The sequence below is a fragment of the Heterodontus francisci genome, unplaced genomic scaffold (assembly GCF_036365525.1).
Source record: "Heterodontus francisci isolate sHetFra1 unplaced genomic scaffold, sHetFra1.hap1 HAP1_SCAFFOLD_113, whole genome shotgun sequence".
Taxonomy (NCBI): Eukaryota; Metazoa; Chordata; class Chondrichthyes; order Heterodontiformes; family Heterodontidae; genus Heterodontus; species Heterodontus francisci.
In genome coordinates this window covers 2893076-2902337 of record NW_027141007.1, presented here as the reverse complement: position 1 = coordinate 2902337, position 9262 = coordinate 2893076, and positions in this window count along the sequence as shown.

The following is a 9262-nucleotide window of genomic DNA, read 5'->3' as shown; positions in this document are numbered from 1 at the left end:
AGTAATGTAGCAGAACAGTTAGGGATTACTCTCCATCCAAAGCTAAGAAACCCGAAATCCTAAGACTTGTGGCCAACCATTTTTCACTTGAAGCTGAAGACTCAAACAGAGTTAGAATCACTAACAGATAGAGTAATGTTAGCTAAGGTAAAACTAGAACAGAAGAGACTAGAATTAGAATTCCAGAGAGCGTGAGAAAGAGCAGAGTGATTGTCAAGAAGGGGAAAAAGTAAGAGTGTTCCAGAAGGAGAAGGAGGAAAGGGAGTTAAGGTGGCTCAAACAACTCGATGAAGACCCAGTGCACCTGGTGAAGGCACAGCTAGTGTGTGAGCTGCCCCCAGCTCAGGACCATGTGCTGAACTCTTAAACTTCTCCCAGTTCATTCCAAAGTTCAATGAGGAGGATGTGGGAGAATTTTTCATCACTTTTGATAAGCTTGCAAAGCAACTGAAATGGTCGGAAGACAGCTGGATGCTGTTTTTACAAAACATAATAACAGGGAAAGCCCATGGGGTTTATTCACTGCTGCCAGATAAAAGTTCATTAGATTATGAGGTGACTAAAAATGCTATCCTGGGTGTACATGAGATAGTATCGGAAGTGAACCGCCAATGATTCTGAACCCTCGGAAAGCAGCCTGACTAAACTGACCTCGAGTTTGAAGGAGTTACGCAGCTAAGGAATATAGGAACATAGGAGCTGAATTCAACCATTCAGCCCATCGATCCTGCTCGACTATTCGATATGATCCTGGCTGATCATCCTCTTCAATGCCTTTTCCCCACACTATCCTCATATCCCCTTATGTCAGTTGTATTTAGAAATCTGTCAATCTCTGTTTTAAACATACTCAATGACTGCGCTTCCATAGCCCTCTGGGGTAGAGAATTCCAAAGGTTCACAACCCTCTGAGTAAAGAAATTACTCCTCATCTCTGTCCTAAGTGGCTTTCAAATTGTGTCCCTTGGTTCTAGACTCCCCAACCAGGGGAAACATCTTAGCTGCCTTGTCTATCCCTTTAAGTATTTTGTAGGTTTCAATGAGATCACCGTTCATTCTTCGAAACTCGAGAGAATACATGTTCAGTTTCTTCAATCTCTTTTCGTAGAACAGTCCCGCCATCCCAGGAACAAGTCTGGTGAATCTTTGTTACAGTCCCTCTATGGTCATAATATCCTTCCTCAGATAAGGGGACCAAAACTGCACACAGTACTCCAGGTGCGATCTAACCAAGATTTCTATACAATTGAATCAAGACTTCACTACTCCTGTATTCAAATCCTCTAACGATAAAAGTAACATACATTCGCCTTCCTAAATGCTTCCTGCACCTGCATGTTAGCTTTAAGTGACCTATTGACAAGGACACCCAGGTCCCTTTGTACATCTACACTTTCTCATCTCTGACCATTTAAGAAATACTCTGCACATCTATTCATTCTACCCAAGTGGCCCACCTCACAGTTTTCCACATTATATTCCATCTGCCATGTTCATGCCCACTCACTAAGTCTGTCCAAATCCCCTTGAAGCCGTTTTGCATCTTCCTCATAATTCACATTCCCACCTAGTTTTGTGTCATCTGCAAACTTGAACATATTACTTTGGTCCCCATATCCATTGGCCATTGTAAATTGCCCCTAGTGCACGGAGGTGATAGGGAAAATGGGATTGCTGTAGGATTAGTATAAATGGGTGGTTGTTGGTTGGCACAGACTCAGTGGGCCGAAGGGCCAGTTTCAGTGCTGTATCTCTAAAGTAAGGGGACTAAAACTGCGCACAATACTCCAAGTGCGGTCTAACTAAAGTTCTGTACAATTGTAGCAAGCCTTCACTACTCCTGTACTCAAATCCTCTTACGATAAAGGCTAACATGCCATTAACCTTTGTAATTGTTTGCTGCACCTGCATGTTAGCTTTCAGTGACTTATTGGCAAGGACACCCAGGACGCTTTGTACATCTACACTTCCTAATTTATCATTTAGGAAATACTCTGCACATCTATTCCTCCTACCAAAGTGGATTACCTTCTATTTTTCAATATTATATTCCACCTAACATGTTCTTGCCCACTCACTAAGTCTGAACAATTCCCCTTGAAGCGGCTTTGCATCTTCCTCACTGTACACATTCCCACCTAGTTTTGTGTCAGACGCAAACTTGGAAATATTACATTTGGTCCCCAGATCCAAATCATTGAAATATATTGTGAACAGCTGAGGCCCAATCTCTGATCCCTGCAGTACCCCACTAGTCATAGCATGCCAACGCGAAAATGATCCGTTTATTCCTACTCACTGTTTCCAATCTGTTAGCCAATCCTTAATCCATGCCAGTATATTACCTCCTACACCATGTATTTTAATTTTGCGAAGCAAGCTCCTTTGGGGGTTCTGAAAACCTTCTGAAAATACAAGTATACTATGTCTGCCAACTCCTCTTAATCAATTCTGTTGTTATAATCCTCAAAATCTCCAACAGGTTCGTCAAACATGATTTCCCATTCATAAATCCATGTTAACTATGCCCAATCAGATCATTATTATCCAAATGTCCATTTATAACATCATTTAGAATTGATTATAGCAGGTTCCCAACGATTAATGTAAGGCTAACAGCTTTGTAATTCCCTGTTTTCGCTCTCCCTCCCTTGTTATATAGTGGGCTGACATTTGCATCCTTCCAATCTGCAGGATCCGCTCCGGAATCTACAAAGTTTTTGAAGATGATCAGCAATGCATCCACTATCTCCATAGCTATCTCGTCAACACTCTGGGACGTAGAATATCAGGTGCTGGGGACATAGCAACCTTCAGCCCCATTAATTTCTCCAATACAACCTTCTTAGTCATACTAACTTCCTTTAATTCATTGCAGTTCTGAAGAAGGGTCACTGACCTGAAACGTTAACTCTGCTTCTCTCTACACAGATGCTGCCAGAACTGCTGAGTGTTTCCAGCATTTCTTGTTTTTATTCACGATTTCCAGTATCCACATTATTTTACTTTTAATTTCCTTCAATTCATCATTCCCCCAATCCCTTGGATCTCTAATTCTGGGAGATTTCTTATATGTGTCTCGGTGAAGACAGACACAAAATAATCATTTAGCTTCTCTGCAATTTCGCTGTTCCCATTATAAATTCTACTGACACTGCCTGTGATGGACTCACATTTGTCTTAGCCAAATGTTTCCTTTTTACATACCTGTAGAAGCTTTTTACAGTCCGTTTTTATATTTTTCCAGCTAACATTCATATTTTATTCACCCTTTCTTTATCAGTTTCTTCATTCTCCTTTGGTGTATTCTAAAATCCTCCCAATTCTCAGGTTTACTACAATTTATGGCAACTTTATTGTCCTTTAATAGAGTCATAGCGTCAGAGAGAGATACAGATACGGCCCTTCGGCCCACCGAGTCTGTGCCTGCCAACAAACACCCATTTATACTAATCTTACATTAATCCCATATACCTTACCACATTCCCACCATTCTCCTACCACCTACCTATACTAGGGGCAATTTGCAATGGCCAATTTACCAAGCAACCTGCAAGTCTTTGGTTGTAGGAGGAAACTGAAGCACTCGGCTGAAACCTACGTGGTTACAGTAGAACTTGCAAACTCCACTTAGGCAGTACCAAGAACTGAACCCGGTTGCTGGAGCTGTGAAGCTGCAGTGCTAACCACAGTTTTAATCTTACACAATCCTTAACTTCCTTTGTTGTCCACAGTTGACTGCCTTTACTTTTGGGGTTTATGTGCCTGCAAGCAATGTATAGGTGCTGTAAACTATATAATATTTATTTAAAGACTATCGATTGCCTATGTACTATCATACCTTTCAATGTAGTTTCCCAATCCACCTCGGGCAATTTGCCCCTCATACCTTCATAACTTCTTTTGTTCAAATTTAACACCCTGGCTTAAGAGTGAACCACCTTACTTTCAAGCATAATGTAAAATTCTATCACATTATGGTAATTCATCCCTAAAGGTAACTTTACAATAAAAATATTAATTATCCCTGATTCATTACATAATACTAGATCTACAATAGCCTGTTTTCCAGTCGGTGCCTCAACATACTGCTCTAGAAAACCATCCCTAACACACTCTAGAAACTCGTCATTCATAGCATTTGTTCTCATTAGGTTACCCAGTCTATATGAGGATTGAAGTCACCCATGATGACTGTATTGCCCATGTTATATGATTCTCTCATCTCCATTCATGCCATTCCCCACAAAACACTACTGTTTGATGGCTTACAAACAGCTTCTACCAGTGTTTACTTCCCCTTGTTGTTTCTTAGCTCCACCCAAATAGATTCCATATTTTGTTCTTCAGAACTGAGATCCTCCCTTACTAATGTACTGATACCATCCCTTATTATCAGAGCAACATTATGTCCTTTCCCTTTTTGCCTGTCCTTCCTAAAGGTCGAATCTGCTTGCGTATTCAGTTCTCAGTCTTGGTCACCCTGTAGCACATTTCCGTTATGACAATTGGATCATACTCATTTACCTCTATTTGGGCCTTTAAATCATCTACCCTGTTCTGAATACTGAGTGCATTCAGGTACAGTGCCCATAACCGTGTCTTATTGACATTCTGCATTCTAGTTGATGCTCACCTTTGTTTCACCTACCTTCGAATGTCACCTTCTACTTTTCTACCTCCTGTTACCAGCTTTACTTCCTTTCAATTTGATCCTTCCTCCCAATTTCAAAAGAAAACTGGATGGGTGCTTGAAGGAAGTGACCTTGCAGGGCTACGGGATTGAGTGGGGGAGTAAAACTGACTGAATTGCTCCACAGAGAACCAGCACGGTCTCGATGGGCCTAATGAAATCCTTCTGTGTGGTAAGTGACTCTGACTCTATCACTGTCTATGACTGAATGTTGGATATATCTCCCATTCCTGCCGGAAAGGTCCGGATACATAAAATGTCAATGAAACTGTGCCGTTAACAACCACTGACAGCTCCGTCCTCACCCTGGTCTGAGGCTCTAGTTCTCGTTTCAGGAGGTGACATAGCTCTGTGACCACCTCTTTATTGAAACAGAGTCATCTAACATACTGCTCCAGGCTTAGATGTTGGTAGGAAATGTGCTCTTGGAAAACCCGGAGTGGGTAGGGCAGAGCCCCCTCCTCCTCCCCCGTTACAGAACTTCCTCTCTCTGCAGCTTCTGCTCCATTTGTTGGTGATGTTACAGAGCCAGAGACACTGTAACTACAGTCCCCATACCTCGTCCAGCGTTGGGGCACAAAATCCTCTGTCCTCCCTGAATTTTTGCAGCAGCTCACAACACAACCTCCAGGAAACCATCCACAGCACCTTCCACTAACTTTACAAGAGCAGAAGTAAGTCAAAAGCCTATAAGCTGCATGCCTGGTCCATTTAAATAACACTAGAGGGGGTTCCTGCTGCTGCTGCTGAATGTATGTTCAGCCGAGAGTGACTAACACAGGGGTCAGTGAACATGTACAGACCAAGTTTCAAAGACGTACATCAAAGCTGTTGGAATGGTACATTGACATCAAATTCAAAACCATCCTCAAATGAGCAACACATACATGGAACGATTGACCTAGAGCCCTGCCCAGCGTGGGGCATTGTGCAGGCCACAGTAGAAGTGCCCATCTGTGCAAATCACACTAACAGCACATACATGGTGCTATTGACCTAGAGCCCTGCATCAAAGCTGCTGGAATAGCAGTTTGACATGACATTCCACAACTCCTCGTGCTACTGGTGCACACAATGTACACCCGGGCGAGAGTACTGCACAGCATGGGACAGTGTGCAGGCCACACCGGAAATGGCTGGGAGCTCAACTCATACCCTTTTATAGATCCAGGTTTCCACAATGTGGGCAACAGTGCTGCTGTAAGAGCTGAAAATCACCACCAAGAAGAGGTAGAGAGGGAAGGAAATTCACTTTAAAAGGGGACATGGAAATAGACTTGATGGAAGATTTTCAAGAATATGGGAATGGACAGGCGAATGGGACTAATTAGATGGGTGAGGCCATGGAGGGATTCAAACACAAGAATGAGAATATTAAAATTAAGGGTGTTGCCAGACCGGGAGCCAATGTAGATCAGTGAGCACAGTTGTGATGGGTGATCGGGATTTGGTGTGAGTTAGAACACAGGCAGCAGAGCTCTGGATGGGCTGTGGTTTATAGAAGTTTATAACTGGGAAGGTGACCAGGATACAATTGGAAAAATCAAGTGAATAAAGGCACAGATGAGGGTTTATGCAGCAGATGGGCTGAGGCAGAGGTTGTGATCGGTGATAGTACAGAGGTGGTAATATGCAGGGTTGGTGATGTAGGGAATATGGAGATGAATTCAGCTCAGGTATAAATAGAACACAGATGTTGTAAACAGCCTAAGATATTGGGCAGGGTGGGGTAGGTGATTCACAGATAGGAGATGGAGTTTGTGATGAAGACCAATGGCACTGGTTTCAGTCTTCCCAATATTTACATTACAGAAGAGTACTTCAGTGAAACAGGGTTGACAGATCACCTAGCGAGAAATAGAGACGTATCAGGAGCAAAGACAGGACCGAAGATGAAAGATGAATTTACAAGAACTGTAATACAATTAGCAATGGGTTGACAGCTAATAGCTGGAGGTAGAGATTCACCAGCAACAGTAGCAGCAGCAAGAAGGGCAGAGTAAATTACAGGAGCAGTAATGCAATTAAACATGGTTTATAGAATTAATAGCTGTATTGAGAGACTTACCAGGGACGCCAACAATAGCCAGGATGGGATAGTAAATATATTGAATTATCTCAAGTGCATACAGGATCCGATCGTCTAATGAGTACCAATCCCAATATGTAGAAAGATAGTAAAGATCCGAGGAGAAACTCCTGTCCATTGTTGTAACATTCCAATCTATTGTTCTCAGATTCTGACCCATTATTGGAACATTCCAATCTACTGTTCTCAGATTCTGATCTATCCCTTCCCTCTCTCTGGAGCCACTGATCCCTGTCAGTGCCGAGCGTGATGTTCCCTTTGACGCTATGTGATAACACATTGAAAGAATCCCTTATTAATAGAAAAGGAAAGCCCTCCAGTGACACAATTAGGGCCCATGGAGACTGACATTAATTACAGTTACTGAACAAATAGGTTTAGTTAACCCTTTTCATTTCAACACCTTTTGTACCACAATCAACGATAACATTTGCCCAGTCTGAATGGGATGTATGAGGATTGCTGAGGGAGGGAAAAATGAGAATAGCGGATGCACAGGCCAGAATCTTGGATATGTGTGTCGTGGCAGAGGACTGGAGGGTTGTCAATGTTGCACCCTGACTAAAAAAGGAGAGGTGGAGTAAACTCTATATTTACTGTCACTGATGGGGAAATTTCTAGAGTTCACATCCCAGGACAAACGTACTTGATGCTGGAGAAAAGAAAAAAAAGCATGGACAACAAATGGCCAGCAGGAAGTATATGGTAAGACAAGTCATGTCTAGTAAATGTCAACAACAACAACTTATATTTATATAGTGCCTTGTAATAAAACATCTCAAGATGCTTCACAGGAGCATTATGAAGCAACGTATGACACAGAGACACAACAGGAGATATGAGGTCAGATGACCAACAGCTTGGTCAAAGAGGAAGTTTTTATGTAGTATCTTAAGGGAGGAATGTGATGTAGCGTGTCAGTGAAAGTGGGATACTGGCAATCTCACCGAACTAGTAATCTGGAGGCGCAGGCTCATTCCCTGGGGACATGGGTTCAAAGCCCACCATAACTGATGGTGGAATTTAAAATTCAATTATGTAATGCATTCAATTGATGAATAAAAATCTGGAATTGAAATCTGGATTAATAATGTTACTATGAAGCCATCATCGATTTTTATAACAATCTATCTGGTTCACTAATGTCCTTTAGGGAAGGAGATCTACCATCCTTATCTGTTCTGGTCTCCATTTAACTCAATGTGGTTCACTTTTAACTGTCCTCTGAAATAGTCTAGCAAGCCACTCAGTGTCAAGAATAATTATGGATGGACAATAAAGATGTAGGAATGGTATTCCAGAGATTTTCATAAGGGTCGTTAACTAGTCTAGGACATAACTCTGGACACAGGTCTTTGTGTCTACATTCCTGGCAATGATAATGTGAAGCCTCATGTCCACATATATAAACAAATGTTGTTTATAAACGGTCTCGGGCATAACTCTGGACACAGGTCTTTGTGTCTACATTCCTGGCAATGATAATGTGAAGCCTCATGTCCACATATATAAACAAATGTTGTTTATAAACTGTCTCGGACATAACTCTGGACACAGGTCTTTGTGTCTACATTCCTGACAATGATAATGTGAAGCCTCATGTCCACATATATAAACAAATGTTGTTTATAAACTGTCTAGGACATAACTCTGGACACAGGTCTTTGTGTCTACATTCCCGGCAATGATAATGTGAAGCCTCATGTCCACATATATAAACAAATGTTGTTTATAAACTGTCCAGGACATAACTCTGGACACAGGTCTTTGTGTCTACATTCCTGACAATGATAATGTGAAGCCTCATGTCCACATATATAAACAAATGTTGTTTATAAACTGTCTAGGACATAACTCTGGACACATGTCTTTGTGTCTACATTCCTGACAATGATAATGTGAAGCCTCATGTCCACATATATAAACAAATGTTGTTTATAAACTGTCTCGGACATAACTCTGGACACAGGTCTTTGTGTCTACATTCCTGGCAACGATAATGTGAAGCCTCATGTCCACATATATAAACAAATGTTGTTTATAAACTGTCCAGGACATAACTCTGGACACAGGTATTTGTGTCTACAATCCTGACAATGATAATGTGAAGCCTCATGTCCACATATATAAACAAATGTTGTTTATAAACTGTCTCGGACATAACTCTGGACACAGGTCTTTGTGTCTACATTCCTGACAATGATAATGTGAAGCCTCATGTCCACATATATAAACAAATGTTGTTTATAAACTGTCTCGGACATAACTCTGGACACAGGTCTTTGTGTCTACATTCCTGGCAATGATAATGTGAAGCCTCATGTCCACATATATAAACAAATGTTGTTTATAAACTGTCTCGGACATAACTCTGGACACAGGTCTTTGTGTCTACATTCCTGGCAATGATAATGTGAAGCCTCATGTCCACATATATAAACAAATGTTGTTTATAAACTGTCTAGGACATAATTCTGGAC